Source organism: Anguilla rostrata, chromosome 7 (genome assembly GCF_018555375.3).
Source record: "Anguilla rostrata isolate EN2019 chromosome 7, ASM1855537v3, whole genome shotgun sequence".
NCBI lineage: Eukaryota > Metazoa > Chordata > Actinopteri > Anguilliformes > Anguillidae > Anguilla > Anguilla rostrata.
In genome coordinates, this window is record NC_057939.1 from 50,092,812 (window position 1) to 50,111,154 (window position 18,343).

Consider the following 18,343-nt stretch of genomic DNA (forward strand, 5'->3'; position numbering starts at 1 on the left):
TCTTTTGTGCGTGTGTGTACATATACAAATGCACGTACACTCACACACACACACACAGACGCGCACACACACAATTTAGTCATCAATCATGCCCAAAGTCTCCAGGTGGGAGAGAAATACAACTACAGAGGAATTTGACATTATCATAAAATAATTAGTTACCGTACATAAATAACCATCGCCCTTGGCGATCCTTTCCATTCCTGCATAACCCAGCTTTCAAACACGCATTAATTCAACTTAACAGTCACGGTTTTTGCACATAACAAAGCTGAGTGTCTAGCGAACGCTAATGCAGAAGACCACACAACATGAAGCGCACAAACCAGAGCTAGAGCCAGAGCTAGCGCTCAAGCAGCCAGTCCACACTACCACCAGATGTGTGAAAAATGGCCAGCGTCGTCAGGGTAGTGGAAGCTATTCGGCTATTCTTAAATATTTTCTTCTGGGCAGTCGCAAACTGTGAGCTATGTCAAGTAAACGGTCAGCTAAAAATATTCCTTCGTGTTTATTTTACTTCACTTGTTTTTCTAGAACAAAGCCTCCTGTCTCGATCAGCTTTCAAATTAATACCGTGTAGCATGTTTTAAGGTGCGTTTGAGACTGAGTGACATCAATGAAAGATTAAACAAAATGGCCGCCAGCCCATTAAAATGCCGTGTATGAATGGTATACCCTAACTCATAAAAGGCTGAAAGAAAAAGTCACTTAAATCCTCCTTTGTCTCTGAGCCTTGCGCTCTCGCTGATGGTCGAGTTTGTTCCCGAAGCTCTCGACAGCCGCCTTCGGAGAAAAAGAGCCCTCCTGCTCAGGTCAGAGCCCGCTGTTATGTGAACCCCGTCAATTACTCCGCCGGTGAGAGAGCTCCGACAGGGACGGCGGCTTTAGCTGGCGGGGTCAGCGGTAACCGGCTCCAGGTGGCAGGGCCCATCTTTCCAAACATTTCAGAGGTGCTCCTCCACGGGGGGGTGGCGGGGTGGGGGGGAGGGGGAGGGGTGTGTGCCAGTCTAGTGAAAAGTGTCTGTCCACAACAGCAAAAACAACAATTTCAGAGATGTCCCGGCTTCTGCGACGGCTTACCATACAAAGTGGCGCAGCTTAGCTCACGGGTGAACGACGATGGTAGCTTGCCTTGGCTTTGAAAAACGGCAGAAAATGAGGGAGTGTGTGTGTGTGTGTGTGTGTGTGTGTGTGTGTGTGTGTGTGAAAGTCGACTTTACATGCAGAGACTGAAACATGAAAACACACAGCCGACCTGTCTGATCCCAGGTAGGGTCACAAATCCCGCTGGAATCCACAGTGAAAGGGGCTATCGATTATCCATAATCTCATTACACACCTAAAAGCCTGTTCAACAAAGCACCAACAGCACCACACCAAAATAGCGCTCCGCTACACAGTCTCACAGATACACTTCCACGAAAACCGCGCCAGACAAAATATCCCTAAGATAATCTTTAGTGATATAGGTCTGAACAGATGAATGCTGTGATTATTCACATGGGTCTGACCTGGGTAACACAAGTGCCTGATCGGTGTGTGTGTGTACTTTTCACTTCAGGTTAGCTACTGAGTGTGTTTTCATGCTTATCCCATAATGCCACCTATGTCAAGCCTAATCCTCTGGAGTCAAACTCTGTTGTTGGTACGCTTCGATATCGTTACAGCCCCCTGAAGAGAAAAACCAGATCAGAACCTTTTTTGTCTTATTAGCTCACTGAAAAAGACGACAGCAAGCACAAGCCAATAAAGACCGCCGTAAGAATCTGCGACGACCGGGCTCTAAATCCGCTTTACGGTCCCGTTCTGTGCCCACTTCTGCTTTCCGTAAACGGTTTACGCCCTGCGGCAGTTCGCCTGGCGTTCGAACGCACTCAGAGCGGATCCAGGGTGGTCGTTAAGGGTTACCGTCCTGGTTTACAATCCAGACCGCGGCCCTGCGGTAACCGGTGTTTACACGGACGACTTCGGCAGGGTTCGAAATCGGAAGGCGGGCGGTAGCATGTGACGCACGGAACTCTGGGAGCCTCAGCTTCAGACACCACCTCTTCACTTTAGACCTGGGGGTCGACAGGGGGGCTACTGGGGGATCGGGGGGTGGGGGGGGGTTGGAGAGGGATAGGGCGCTGTGGATTTCTTTTCTATAATTGTTATTTTATGATTTAGTTTTTATTCTTTCGTTTTTACTGTTTTAATGATGTATGGATTTTATTATATTCTTTTATTTTCACATTTTTAATGTTTTTTTATATCTTTCACTTTGTCACTCTATGCTTACTATGTTTTATTTTATTTTATTTCATTATGCTTGGAAAGCACTTTGAGCTGAATTTTAATGTGGCTTTTTTATTTTTTTATTATTTCACAGGAATAAAAACAATGTTTATAAGAACAAACATAGTCTTAAACCCAGCTCAGGTTCCTGCCCACTGATGCCTATGAAAGGTGCTATATAAATAAAACTATTATTATTATTATTAAATCAAGATATCTCTGCAGAGAACAATGTAGTGTATACAGTGTATGATGCATACAGGTTGTGCACAATTTCTTTATGTTTGCGAAGTAGAGTCTGAAAATGTGCCTTATGCTGACCGCACAACTGATTCATTAGTAAAGCAACCAGCATTTCAGCAGCAGGCTGCTTATGCCCGAGCGTCATGACCGCGCAGTATATCACAATACTTCAGCCGCTAACCCAGAGCACTGGCCAATATTTCAATTTGATTGATGTGGCCAAATATTCAGCTTTGATGGGAGGCTTCTGGCCCACTATGGACCCTTAGCTATCATACACCTTCAGCTGTTACTGTCACTGTGCACATCTCAGACAAATGTATATTTGCATTGACAATGAAATAGTTTGGAAAAAAAGAAAATTGCAGGAATCATTCTCCAGTATGACCAATAGACTGGGACCTGGGGTAACCTGCAGTTTACAAGCAGGATTGAGTGAATTCAGTGGTATAAAATGGCTGCCACCATTTACATGCTTACTCCAATCCGTTAACAAAACAGGCACTCTATTTCAGAGCATGAAAATCAAACTTTAAAAAAATATACCAATTACGACAAAATTTTGACTTCAAACATTTGATGTGTTGTTTTGACAGTTCTAGTTTGAATCACATCAGAGAAATGTAAACCACCCACCATCAGAGGCTGGCATTAGCTGAAAAAAATCATAATCTAGCCTAAATATACATGTTTTTGGACAGAAAGCTCGAGTCAGTGTTTATTCTGCAAACAGACTTATGTGGATGATCACAGAACTGCAAATGAGTCTGACTCTTCAATTATCAAAACAAGAAGCAAGTTTTTTTTTCTCTCCGTCCCCCCCTCCCAACTGAGCACTGGGTCACAGGTCAAGCTCATGCCCCCGTGCGTGAGCGTGAAAGTGTGAGAAAGGCTCGGAGCAGGGAGGAATGCGGGGTACCATGACGACAGGCAGGAGACGTGCAGCTGCAGTGACCTACACATACGCGGCATTCTTTAAACCACCGACTCCCACACGTCACGGGGAGAGGGGAGAGAGAGAGAGTGCAGAATCCCATAGAATCAGCCACGAGAATCATGAAGTAACAGCCTACTGTGTGTGTGTGCGTGTGAGTGTGTGTGTGTTTGTGAGTGTGTGTGCTCCTGTGTGTGTATGTGTGTGTGTGTGTGCGCGCGAGTGTGTGCGTGCGTGCGTGTGTGCGTGTGCGTGTGCGTGTGTGTGCATGTGTGTGTGTGCGTATGTTTGGGTGTGTGTGTGTGTTCATATCATTTCCAGACTCTGCACCTTGTCCAATAAAAAAAGGAAGAGGAAAATGAAACGAGCTGGTATGGATTTCATATCTGAGCTCCTGTGCAGGACTGCTGTGCAAATAAATCTGTCCTGCACAGACACAGTGACTGCGGGGGGTTCTGGAACCAGTCGATACGGGGAACCTTAGACACCGGCCTCCATCCGCCGTTGGGCCCGGCGACCCGGAATGCCGAGGACAGAGCCGGCAGAGCGGGGGAAAAAAAATCGCCTAATGGCAAAATTCCGCATTCGGTTTCCGTTTCTCCTGGACGCTCCCCAACTTGACTCCATTAGCACGGCGTTGAGGGGTCCCTCAGTTGCTTCATCTGAACCTGCCACTCAAAAGCGCGATTTTGTTTAACGGCCTTTGCTGTCTGACATACAGCACCTACGTAAAACAGCTGTGAATACGTCTTTACTTATGGGCATGTTCTTTTTTTTCCCAAGGCACAAAAGGGCAGTTTGACTAAGAGACAGGCTTGCAACTGATGTTATATGACTGTAGGGGATCTGCACTTTCCTTAGCCACACACAAACACACACACACATTTTTGACTGACATAATTTAATAAATGTGCTAAGAGACAGAGAGTGGCAAAAGAAATGTGAATGTAGTGTAAAAGATGTCTCCTGCCAGAAGATGCATAAATATAGCCCCGGAAGAAAGGGGTTCAGGGGGCTGGGTTAGGGTAGGGTTGGGGTTAAGCTCCAGAAGAAAGGGGTTCAGGGGGTTGAGTTAGGGTAGGGTTGGGGTTAAGCCCCAGAAGAAAGGGGTTCAGGGGGTTGGGTTAGGGTAGGGTTGGGGTTAAGCCCCAGAAGAAAGGGGTTCAGGGGGCTGGGTTAGGGTAGGGTTGGGGTTAAGCCCCAGAAGAAAAGGGTTCAGGGGGTTGGGTTAGGGTAGGGTTGGGGTTAAGCCCCAGAAGAAAGGGTTCAGGGGCTGGGTTAGGGTAGGGTTGGGTTAAGCCCCAGAAGAAAAGGTTCAGGGGTTGGGTTAGGGTAGGGTTGGGGTTAAGCCCCAGAAGAAAGGGTTCAGGGGCTGGTTAGGGTAGGGTTGGGGTTAAGCCCCAGAAGAAAGGGTTTCAGGGGCTGGGTTAGGTAGGGTTGGGTTAAGCCCAGAAGAAAGGGTTCAGGGGTTGAGTTAGGGTAGGTTGGTTAAGCCCCAGAAGAAAGGGGTTCAGGGGTTGGGTTAGGGTAGGGTTGGGTTAAGCCCCAGAAGAAAGGGGTTCAGGGGGCTGGGTTAGGGTAGGGTTGGGTTAAGCCCCAGAAGAAAGGGGTTCAGGGGTTGGGTTAGGGTAGGGTTGGGGTTAAGCCCCAGAAGAAAGGGGTTCAGGGGCTGGGTTAGGGTAGGGTTGGGTTAAGCCCCAGAAGAAAAAGGTTCAGGGGGTTGGGTTAGGGTAGGGTTGGGGTTAAGCCCCAGAAGAAAGGGGTTCAGGGGGCTGGGTTAGGGTAGGGTTGGGGTTAAGCCCCAGAAGAAAGGGTTTCAGGGGGCTGGGTTAGGGTAGGGTTGGGGTTAAGCCCCAGAAGAAAGGGGTTCAGGGGGCTGGGTTAGGGTAGGGTTGGGGTTAAGCCCCAGAAGAAAGGGGTTCAGGGGGTTGGGTGTTCCCCACCTCATGGTCAGCTGGGTCCCTGTTGTGTACCTGTGATAATCACACAACATCTGGAACCTTCCGACATAAGGACTGCACAGCTCACTACAGACAGAACAGCCACTGCAGACAGATCAGTCACTGCACAGAACAGCCACTGCAGACAGAGCAGTCACTGCACAGAACAGCCACTGCAGACAGAGCAGTCACTGCAGACAGAACAGTCACTGCAGACAGATCAGTCACTGCACAGAACATCCACTGCAGACAGATCAGCCACTGCACAGAACAGCCACTGCAGACAGAGCAGCCACTGCAGACAGAACAGTCACTTCAGAGAGCAGTCATTAGCTGCAAGCATCTCTGCTGTACTGAACTAACATGGCACTACAGTGGGGGGCAGGAGGTGAATCATAATTAACCCTCCTGGCAAGCACCTACACCAGCCAAGCCAGGAGCAAGCCTCCCTCTCTAAACTTCATTCTGCCATTATAAAGGCCAGCTGTGATCTGCGGCGCTGAGAAATATTACATTAAATACCCGAAAGGTTAATCAAACAGAGCCTGTTCTATTCGTGAACATTATCTATCATCACGAAAGCAACCTTGAATTGGCTGCAAAAAGATAACATATGGCCCTCAACAGAGAACTCTGTAAAAAAAAGAGGGCAGTACTATTTTGAAGAGAAATGCATTCTGTCATACGAGTCAATGCTACTTACCTATAAGCACACTCACTGCTCAGGAATCAACTTATGAAATTCTCCCCGGAGTACAAGTAGGATGCCATAAAAGTTTTCACACAAGAGTTTCCAATTTCGTGCTTTAAGAGGTCAGACGTTTCAAAGACGCTGGCGTACTTTCCCATGGATTTCCTGTCAGCAGTTATAAAGATTTTATAGAACAGCACACGCAGCTCGCCTGATTTAACTATGAGTTAATGGGAGTCATTTAAAATAATAGGCCTAGATTGAACGGTGGCATCTGCATTCATAGACCTTTAATGAGTCAGCCAATTTCCAAAGACAATCATGTGTCTGCTATTTTTTACCAAGTTTTTTTTTAAATATAAATGCAATCATGACAAAAAAAACGGTAAATTTACGGCGAGGGAGTTACGGTGAAAGTTACGACGAACCCCCGCCTGACCCGTTACGACAAACGTGAAAGAGGGAGAGTTGAGACGGCTCTCGCTCCCGGCCTCTGCTCTCGATCGCGCCGACGGGCGGGGAAAAGAGCGGGAACGCGGGAGAGCTAACGGGCGAGCGGGGACCGCTGGAGAACGGGAAGCGGGACTCAGGGCTTCGGATTCGCGGAGACGAGAAGGCAAAAAAAATCACAGCCGCAGCTGATGTGCCGAGCCGACCAATAACAGGAGACCATATCCAAACGGGGGGTGGGCCAGGGGGGTGAGGTGGGGGGGGGACAAAGCACTGAGACAGTCCCTTTTTCCCTTTTTCCTTCGCGAAGGGGGTCGCGGAGTCACGGCACCCTTACAGATGGTGGTAAGGGCCGGTCCGCGATCGTCAAAACAGCTGACCACAATCAAGAAAGAAGGGCCTTTTTTTCGAGCGGTACTTCTAACACGCGTCCTTTTGCTTCCCCACCCCGTCCCTCCAGCAAACCGCTACCGCGACGGAGACATCAAAAGAGATATAAATGTACAACAACAGGGCCCAGCAGGGGGGCGCATTCTTAGGACCGTCCGCTGGTCTCCCTTCCTGCCCCGCCAGATTCCGGCGGTCGTTTTACACAAAAGGCGGAAAAACATGGCGGAACTGCTGCCAGGTGCCGGGAACTGGGCTCCGACAGTGAGACACGGCCACACAATCCACAGATCCGCCTCACGACTCAGCATGGCGCTGAACGCAACGGCGCTAAGGAAATCCCACAATGCAATGCGCGCAGGGATACCTAAAGCAGCGGAGGGAAGGACCCTGCCGTCACGCTAAGGCAGCCAGAGCGCTAACGTCTACCGTTATCTTTTTTTTTGTGTGTGTGTGTGTGTGTGTGTGTTTACTCTCCGTAATGAATTCATATTTTGATACCGCAGGAGTGTCTCCGTCGGTCCTTAAGGAAGCAGACGGTGAAAAAGAAAATCAATTTGGAATATGAAAAAATGAAATGGTCTGAGAGAAGTGCCGGGGGGGCAGGCAATAAATCAGAGGCTTGTCCTCCGCGCGCCAAAAAAACACGCGCGATCGCTCTCTTACGCGCCGCCTATCATTAGCGTCCTTCCCTGGGAGCCTGTTCAAAAACTTTCAGCTGCCTTCCTCAGACCCCCCCTTCCCCCCCCCCCCCCCCCTCCAAACTAAGGCCAAGTAATCTACTTTGACATAGAGAGAAGCCCCTTAAGTCTTCCACATAAAGAATAAGTCCTTCAGGCCGTGAGAGAGCGAAGCTAACGGCCGCTGCGCAGAGTGTGGGCGGCGTCTTCGAAATGATGCGTGGAATGGGACTCCTGAGAAGAACCCTTTTCTGCCGAGCCTCGAGAAGCGATTACTATTCAAGCGTTTTTTTTTTTTTGTTTCCCTCCCCCCCCCTTATCTCCTCAGTCTCTCTCCCCTCCTCTCCTCCGCTGCGGATCGGGGCCTTCGACGAGCGCGGTTCGCCCTGTTTCAGTGCGGAGGCCGCGAAGCCCGCTAAAGCCGCCCGTTTCTCCGGGGCGGGCTAAATCCTCGGTTTTGATCGCGGGGATTACCGCGACTCGGACTCCTCCCCACGACTCGGGCTCCTCCCGCCGTCCGGTGGCTCGGCTCGAATGGCCGACGACGGAGCATCCGGGATTCCGATACCGCCATCGCGAAGGCGGAGGACAGGGAGGTCTGCCAGCGGCTACTGCTCCTCCATCTCTGAGGCGTTAAGTGACCTCCAGTCTAGTTCACGGTAAACTGCCATGTGCCTTCACTAACAGTCATGCTTCCACACGCTGCTTTATTAGAACCAACACGTTCATTAAATTTCACGCGTTTGACGCTTTAATGCGGAGATCGCCAGGGCTGCACGATATAGGCTATCGAATCGCAATCTTTTTAAGCTTAATGATAATAACTGCAGCCATGAGGCATATAGGCAATGTTTTGTCTTCTTTTCTCTTTAATCACACCTGATGTGGTAGGAAACCACCAAACATGACAGGCTATTTGAAATGCTTACGCGAAAAAACATCATCACTGATATCTATTGAGTGTTGATAAGACAATGCCAATCAGCAGCAAGGTTATACAGCTCCCATGTGATCATGTGACTTTCTTTCTCAATCACATGGAACTGACACGGCCTTGCTGCTGATTGGCTGTCTTATCAACATGCTTGGGTGTCTACTACCACTTCAGGTGTGATTAACAGAAAAAAGAGAATCGCCAATACATCGGTGGCAGTTATTCTTATAGCCTACTTCTAAAAAATCGCAATTCATTGTATCATGCAGCCCTGGAGATTGGCCTCTCTTCTTTCTAGATCAAGTAGCTGGGTAGATTCAGTACTAAATAAAAGAGGAATCATTTCCAGTCTGTGGTGTAAATTCAGTCATTCTTAAACTTCATGTGCAATAAAATGCACATGTTCTTGTTTTTAAAACTAGAATAATAAAAAAGAAAATTTGCCTTCAGCTTCAAAGAAAATCCAGTTTGGCGCTTTCCACATTAACAATGGGGAATATAAAACTGTTTCCTTTAACAGTCATCCCATATTTAGAAGAAGCGGGGTCCAATAATGCTTCAGGCCTTCGTGCCTCAACTCCAAATAGGCTAAGCGTTTGAAGGCCCCCTCCAGACTGAGAGATGTACAGACTGCCTTCCTATTAATACACTAAGAGGTCACTGGAGCCATATTTCCTTCGCAACTATATATACACACACGAGGGCTATCCGTGTTATCCTCCTCCCGACGTGATGCAATCGCATGAAACGCGCTTCGAGTGCACGCGGCCCAAACGCGCTGAGTAACGCGCGCCATCCGGCCCGGTTTCGGTCTAATAACGGGATGGAGCGCTGTGCCTTCCGCCGTATTGCGCGAAGGGGGTCGGCCCGCAGGACGGCCGCCGTGTTTTCCGTGCGCTCGCAGTCTGTCGGCGCATCGCGAGCGCCTCGTATCGCGGCGTCGCGGTCGGCGGGCGAAATCAAATCGAGGAGCCCCGCGCGAGCCCGAAAGGGATAAAATCTGGAGGACGTCCCAAAAAAAACCGCTCGCCTCTTTAGCACTCAGTCCAGTCATCCGTAAGTGCGCCGCTGCCACAATCCTTTTCCAATTCCAGCTAAAATAAAAAGAGGCAAGAGCTTCAATTTTTAGAAAGAATTATAAAGAGAGAAAGAGGGAGAGGGAGAGCGAGGGAGAGAGAGAGAGAGCGAGAGAGAGAGAAATGGTGGGAGGGTTGGAGAGGGAGGGAAAGCAAGGGAATGAGGCAGAGAAAGATACAGAGGGATGGAGGGAGATAGAGAGAGGGTAAGAGACGAAGGGAGGGAGAGACAGAGAAAGACCGAGTGGGAGGGAAAGAGTAAAGATAAGAAAAGAACATGTCACAAAAAAAGAAGGTGTTGAGAAAACACGCTGTGCCTGGCAGAATTAGGGTCAATTAGCATTCAAAACGCATCACAGTAATATACCAAACAAACCATAGCATCTGCACAGTGGCAGAGATGAGAATTACAGCCAGAGGAATATTCTCTCCCGAGTGTCAGTGGGGGGGGGGGGGGAAGAAAAAGGGAAAAAAGGAGGGAACTCAGTGGTGCAGGTGATAGCACTCTACCATGGCCCAGTGGCAGTCCCCTAAAGAGAATATACTGGATCCAGCTCCGCACATTCATCTTGTAATCCATCTTAAAGCTGCTTAGCTTCCCGCCGTTTAAATGAACAGAAAATTGCAGAGGCTCGGCAACAACAGGCCCGATCAAACAGAAGGAGAAAATGGCACCGTGCACCAAAAGCCTCGCTCCCTTCGGGGGGGGGCGACAACGGTGAGCGATTGGTGGCCTGGCCAGGTGGGGAGAGAGATGTGATTGGTGGCTGGCCGGGGCCATCTTTACCGGCTGTGGAGCTCCCTCCCCTCCTGAATTGCTTCTTCAAATCAACCAATAGTAACCACCGTAAGAAAAGCCGTCAAATGGATTCAAATTGTGACACTAAAATGAAGTAGAAAAAATAGAGGAAAAAGACTCCGCCCATTCATGGCCAGGCCTGAGACAGGAGCTTATTGGTTGGTTTGAGGAACCAATCAGAGAGCTGTATTTTTTTTCCCCCCCTCTTTGCATATGGGGCTTGTGCATGCATGTCACTGCTAGCGTACTGAACAGAGACAGCATTAACGGTCTGCTCTGAAAGCACAGGGCCTGGGGCTAAATTTATTAGCGGAGTAAATTACACAATCTGGGGATCGGTTCAGGTCCAAATTCACTTTGACAACCAGGTGCCAACAAAACAGGGAGGGGTTCCATTTCTGAGAAGACACCACGCTTTTTAATACCAGCTTTTCACCCGTGAACCTTTTTTTTTTCTCTTCGCAGTAGGGTTACTTGGGTATATTACTTTATTGAACTTGTGCTCACAAAGATATTTTCCCATTCAAAAGCATGAAGACAAGCAGGAAGGCATTTAAAATAAAACGCCATACAGCCTCCAAAACGCTTAGTGGCAAAATACAAAAGTTCAATTGTTCAGAAAGTGCTACCAGGTAATACGCCTTCCTTCTTCAGGCACAGCAAGATTATGTATAGACCTAATATTAAACAACGTTTTTAAAGTCATAACGTCGCATTACTTGCATACTGCGAACCCTGGGAACAACCCAAATATGTCTGAGAACAGTAGAGCAAACTTTGAGAAGAGAGCATCAAAATGAGAACAGATGCGTCCCGTGTTAAATTACTTTCTTTCCACAGAAACAAATTTTGAAACTGTCACCCTTTAAATTAAATTCCCATCAGCACGCGTCCGCCATCGTGGCGGTAATTCGATAAAGCCGCGCGATTTCAGAACGCGACGCCCATCAACCCTCCGGTTCTCTCCTCTCCTCCAGCTTAATATTCCGGGAGGTTACATTCTTTCTTCACTTTCAACAGTTTTCACTCAGAAGAAGAGAGCGTTTTTTTTTTGGCAGACTGATATGTTAGCGTAGCGCTGGGCCGCCACGGGACGTTTTTTTATTAATGACATGAGCATTGATAGCGCGTCTGCCTCCCCCATCTCCCCCCCCTCCCCACCCCCCACCCCTTAAATCAACCACAAGCACAGAAGTTTGGGTGAAAATTGTGTCATCCTTGCTTTTTATTTCGCCCTGTTTGGAACGCCCAATTGAATGTCATTACTGCCTTAACAGATACCAGACCGTGGAACCCATACACACACTAGAACAGCGCCTTGGCAGATACCAGACCGTGGGACCCATCCCTGCACTAGAACAGAACCTTAACAGAAACCAGACCGTGGGACCCATCCCTGCACTAGAACAGAACCTTAACAGAAACCAGACCGTGGGACCCATACACACACTAAAACAGTGCCTTAACACCTACCAGAAGGTGGGACTCATCCAAGCACCAGAATAGTACCTTACTAGATACCACAATGTTGGGCCCCATCCATGCACTAGACCAGTGCCTAAACAGATACCAGACCATGGGACCCAACCGTGCTCTCCAACAGTGCCTTCACAGAATGAGCCACCAGCCCTCATCCACTCAGGGTGATTCAGCCCCACGCTGGCCTCATTGTTGAGGACTGCTCTCATTTCAAGGCTGTTGACTCTCGTTACCCCGCCACTGTCAGGTAAATCCGACTGCGGGTTTTCCAAAGGGGGCGGGGGGTGGGGAGGAGGGGGCCGTACGGGGGAACGAGCCGCGAATTCCAAGCGTTTCAACGGTGCGACTGACCCCGGCGCTATCCCGCCACAGCTGGGGAACAAGCGCAGGACGTCCATCACACCTCCTGGAACCTAATCTGCCGGTCAAGGGCAGCTGCGGCGGGCAGGCAGAGTCCTGCGGCCCCATTGCTGACATCAAATATTCCATATCTGCAGCAGGAGAGAGAGGAATGGGGAGAAAGCCGCCCGGAGGCTCCCAGGAGAAATTCCTCCCTTGGGAAAAAAAAAAGAAAATTCCCTGAAAGACGACAGAAGGAATGGGGCCGGTGAAAGGCGCTCGACGGCCGACGCTGAGAGGAACGAGGAACGGCGAAAGCCTGCGGCCCGACGGCTGAACCTCGATCGCCTATTATTAATCAGAGAGGGAGGTAACCCAATTATCAATAAAACAAAAGAGCTCCCCGGCGAGGAAGTCAATGCCCTCGGAGCCGCATTTCCAGTCAATGAGCTTAAGCAATAAGCCGCGTAGCCCGAGGTTCGAGACACTTGGAGCAGACCAAACGTTAGAAATGTAAGAGGTTGGGCCTCATGAACCACGTTCAAGTTATGATTAGGCCTACTTCATTACGCGACAGAACTACTCACTGTTCTTTAAATAAATAAATAACAATAATAGTTTCCCATTCGCAAAAATATAGGCTATCCTCTCCACCAAAATAATGCTACCAACATGGACAACTGATATAAGAATGTAATTACTAACAGTCCAACCACTGCATTCTAAGCAATCACTTTTATACACTTGCATTCATGATTTACAGTAAATGTGAATGCAAGCATCAACTAGGAATTTGAAAATGTCAGTAATGCTGCCCATCTAGACACACCCAGTAGACAATACCATGTACGTGCAAAAAGATCAGTTCTCTCAAATACCAGGTTATGCAACTGTAAAATATACATTTAAATAAAAAAAATTAAAACAGTGAGAGCCTAATTTAAACAACTGTGTTACTTAAATAAAATCACACAAAAGGCTTGCCTCAACAAATATCATTACTCCAGAGTGCACAGGAAGAGCCAGACCTAATCCTTTACAACCTGCATTTCATTTCAACTGGATGCCCATAAAAACAGATACTCTAGCTGAAACATCTGCTTTATTTAGTAAAAACTCAATAGCTTTTCTGTAATGGGAGTCCTGTGCGAACGTTAAGAAGAGAGGGCATTAACTGGTAGATGAGGTAATCTAATTAACTACATTAGATTGCCTCCAGTGGCCCTAACCGGCGCTCTCTCAGCTTCTGTAGATAGAGGGATGCTGGATGCTCACCCGGTGGATATCAAGAGCATTTGGAATGAGAGATGGAAAATCACTTGATTTAGGAGGGGGAAAAAAAACTTCAACCAATCTCAGGGGCATCAGACCACTGGACGTCACTTTTATCCAATGAACCAGGACACACCAGTAACCGGCTTTTGCTAGTGACTAAAATATGCTCTGCTCCATCATTTACAGTGCTTATGCCCACCCCATTCAACCAACCAATCACAATCTGAAGAAGCTCCTCATCATCCTGAGAGGCAGCTTGGCGATCACATGACCTCGACAGTCAGTGTACCCTGTAAACAGCCGGTAGAATGGATTCTGGGTAGAGTTGCCTCGTTGTAGAGGGACTCTGTGGTGGTGGTGCTGCATGCTGAATCTGGCCTGGCTGGAGTCCTCATCTTTTGGATCGCTAGGTACCAGCATCCTGCTCCGGCGCTTAAAGAACTGGCACCGGCTACGATGGGCACCAACGGATCATTAACCTCGCTTAATCACGTGGCCTTGCAGTACACTGCAGCTGGCACCGTACAATGGAACTCAGTACAAAGGAGGGACAGATTCTATCTAACCGCAATACGTTCCGTCCTCAACATCAGTCATACGTCTCACGTGGACGTGTCACACTCAGTTCTCCCATATCATAAATTTGGTGGTCGCTGAATTGGACAAAAAAAATCTTGACTAAAAGGAAACCAAACATGTTTGAAAAGAGTGCAGCACAAAGTGAATCAAAGGCAAGCCTCGTTGTAACTGGAACAGGCTAAATAATTTACAGCATTCGTGAGTTTTCACGTTGAAAGGATGAACACAAAAAAACCCACTAAAATGTCTGTTTATAGCAGAATTCATTTCATAATCTGTACCAAAACACTAGTCAAAATATTTAAATAACCCCATGGCACAGCAACATCAAAATTCTTAGAAAAAGTTCAATTTAAGCAGCCTGAAAATGCTTTCAGTGTAGCAGTACATTCTTGGTTAAAGTGCCACTAATTCATGAAGAAGTAGCCTAACCACAGAAACACAGATAATTTAAAAAAGAAACTTTCCTATAAACCAACAGCAAAACTAGGTTCTGCATTAAAGCAAAGAAAGATATTGCAATTTCAAATAATTTCTACGTGAAAATATAGTAGTACCACTCCGACTACCCCTTTTACCAATGCTAAATTACATTATCGGCTGAGGCTGTGTCAGACCGTGGAAAATAAAGACATCAGTTAGTATTTGTGAGCCAGGGGGAAACACTGCTGTATATAAAACCCAAGAATACCCTACTACCCCATTTTAAGAAATCTCTACGGGCATTTTACTACCAGGCAATTTTATATCTCTGAAAAATAGCGGGGACAATATCCCCTCAGAAGCAGCAATAAAATCTTAAATATATTCCTCGTAAGTTAACACCACACAGCTAGTGACACACCAGCTCAACGATAATAACCATGCACATAAACATGTATTTGTCATCGCTCATCTGAAAGCGTACTGTATGTTTGTGTGTCGCCGTTGTTGTGGCAACGGCAGAACTGGGAGTGGAGCGGAGCGGAGTAGTGGGCGAGAGGGGACAGCTGTATTTGCCCACAGTCAGACCGGGTAGCCTAGCCACTAGCTGACTGTGCCGGGCTGCGAAAAGGTCCATGGACTGACTGACTGGAGGAAAGCACTGGAAGTGCTGACTGCTGCTGAACGGCTGTGCTCCACGGACGGCACGTACACTCACTCACTTACGCGGCCATTACAAGACATCAGAACATACCTCACACCCCCCCCCCCCCCGCCCTTCCCCTCCCACCTCGCTGCATAGTTTGCAACATTTGGGTGCTGACTATTAAACGGGAGAAAGCATGTTAAATGGTTCATTGGTGAGCCGTGAAGGAATACATAAGAATAAAATCAAATGAAATTTACAGTAATAATAATAATAATAGTAATAATAATATTAATAATAATAATAATAACAGATGTAATAAGATCTATTAAAAGATGTAATAAGAAGTCCTTATTATTATTATTATTATTATTATTATCCATCATTTCAGTAACACAAAGGCATCGTAATCAGCCAAGAACTTAAAATAAAAACGAAATATTTGGTCTTTATTTAGATCAATTCATGCATGTCAGCATCCTGCAAAAGCACAATAAGTCCCCTTGTAGTCAACATAGCCTAACCTCCTTGTGCCAAGAGCAGCTAGGCTAGCCGATATCAAAAGCAAACGTTGTCTAACCGCTTTACCTGGCCACACACTTTACACAATCTGTGCCATTAATCCCTGCATTGGATGGCTAATTATTTTATTTATGCTTATTAGTTTGCTACGCAGATGATCTCATTCCGAGTGAACATTCACAGATGTTGTCAGCGCTTTGCTCAAGCGTACAACGGCCGTGTCAGAGACGCTAGAGAGATCAATTATGTGACCTTCAGGTTACAGAACCAGTTCCTTATCCACAGAATCGTGATAACATCTAATAACTGTATCTTGCTTTGCAGCTAAACTTGTACTTTCTCTCTATCTACACAAATTCATAACAGTGACATAATAAACATATCCACTAATAACTCATTGGGCAGGTAGCCCCAATAATAGCTGATACAGTAAAACACTAAGCATCACACACACACACTATATATATATATATATAAAGCAGCCTATATGTCTTCCTCTGTTCTGCTACTAAGCTGAAAATACCTCGACTGCTACTAGCAGTAATCCTCCTCCACCCTCTCTCCCTCTCTCTCTCCCTCTATTTCTCTCTCTCACTCACACACACACACACACACACACACAGAACCACCACCATCACCATTACCGAGAGCCAACTGTTCTCCAGTCACTACAGAGTTTGAAGGCCCCTAGCGGATCAACTTGTCCAAATACAGTACATGCACCAGCGCTTTCCAATGTTCTCCAGCTCTGCTTCTCTTCAAAAAAAAAAAAAAAAAGATCCCATACAATTTGGATTACATCCAAAAAAGATCCCATTTAACGCGTGTTTACTTACACCGACACATTAGAAATGTTCCCAGCAATCTCATTCAGGTTTTTTTTTTCTTTACAATTTTAATAGAAAGGCCATCGATCAACAAAAAATGGAAAACGGTCACCCCCAAGAGCGACATCGAAATGTGGAATCTAAATCTATTTTGCACAAACATTACCCTACTACACCCCAGTTTAAGTTTATTTCCGACAGGACAAATCTTTTATATCTTTTATTTATATCCTATCTTTATCAATTCCATCATTCTTTATTTCACGGTTTCTACAAAATCCGAAATACGTAGGCTATGCATTTTTGCGTCAGAGAATTATCTGCGGGACAGCAGACCAGCAAGACAAATATTAAGAGTCGGGTCAGAGACTCAGTGAGATACCGAAAGCTTACCTATGATACAACGAGGTTGATAAGTTTAAAATTACAGCACATGTAGACTGTTTACTGAAAAATATATAAAGGACAATTATTCGCGTAGACTTTATTGTTATGGACATATAGGTATATCATTTAAGACGACTGCACTTTGCACTTTTACCAACCAATACCCTACCAAACATTTATTTGAATTTATGTTTCACGTTATTTAGCGATTTGATATTTTCAGAAATGGTCAACTCCGGAAAGATTTTGAATGGTAGTTTGATATGAGTGCAATAACGTTGGTAGGCAAGCCAGAAATGTGCAATAATGATTACGGAGGTAGGCTATTGCTTTCCACAAGAATGCCTAACCACTAGGCTATGCAAACGTCGCTACAAAAAAAAATAAATAATAGCCAAATAGACTTACTAATAAAAACAGTAACCGGGCATTTCAACAAATCAGCTCAAGCAGAGAGAAACAGGGAAAATAGTTTCACGAACTGTCGTTCTCATAAACCCACTCTGTCAATACCACGCAGTTCTTGACATAAAACGATCGGCAATCCGTTTTATCCGTTTATGCCCTATGGGGTAGTTTGTGGGTGTACATATACCGTTCAGCATAGGCTACCATGCAATGGCATGATTTCGGATCATATACGCCAGGCTAGCAGTGTTTGTGGCACTGTGTGTTTAGCTACAGCGAGGCATTTTAAAGTAGACTACACCGAAAAATAAATAAATAAATGCAGAAAACGTACCCGTGAAACGCGACGTGACACTTCGCTCTATAAGTTTGCAAAAGAATAATGTTGATTGATGCCACTGAGTTAGAGTGAATTCTGATTTGCCTTCTGCATAGCTAACCATATGCTGCTCAAATCGTTTAACCATTCACGACAGACAGACACTATACGCAAATATTACGGAGGAGATTCAAGTTTCCAGTATTTCCTACCAATGCTTTTAATATTAAACGTCTACTTGTCATGTTTGTCTCGCCATTAGAATAATGCTTACCTTAACATCGTTGCGAGCACTGGAGTCTCTAATCTCGGTTTCCCCTTGCTTGTTATATCGTTACATCCAGTGTAGTTGGAGCAGGAGCGAAATAATCCACCATCTAAGCAAACGACGGTATTTAATTCTCTTCGATTTCTTTTCGCTGTTGTATGAGTGTATGAATGTGCTTCTTCTTACGTCTCTAACGCAGATCTGTCCTTCTTCAGAACAAAAATCGAGTCTGAATAACGAACTGCTGGATCTGGATATTCAGGAATGAATACATTTCCCGGGCGCGAGTGTATTTCGCCGTCATAACCCAGTGTGCAGAAATGATGTAGTTCGGTGTGCAGTAAGGCTGAGATACGTTCTCCTGCCGAGTCAAACACAGACTGTGCGCGCCAGGCACAGAAACAGACAGGGGATGGAAAGGTGACGTCACTGACCGGGATAAACTAACTCCCCGGGATCAACT

The 18,343-nt window shown here is 46.4% G+C and overlaps 1 protein-coding gene across 4 annotated transcripts in view; it reads right to left on the reverse strand.

Annotated features, from left to right (window-relative positions):
- The window catches only part of LOC135259944 (receptor-type tyrosine-protein phosphatase delta-like), a 550,399-nt gene that overhangs the window by 149,315 nt on the left and 382,741 nt on the right, over nt 1–18,343 (reverse strand). Inside the window, exon 1 of one of the 4 annotated variants that reach the window (XM_064344909.1) lies at nt 17,887–18,272. The exons of the other annotated variants lie outside the window; for them this stretch is intronic. The gene's annotated coding sequence lies outside the window, so the exon portion shown is untranslated. Of the gene's footprint in view, nt 1–17,886; nt 18,273–18,343 lie in introns of those variants that run through there. 4 annotated transcript variants of the gene reach the window in all.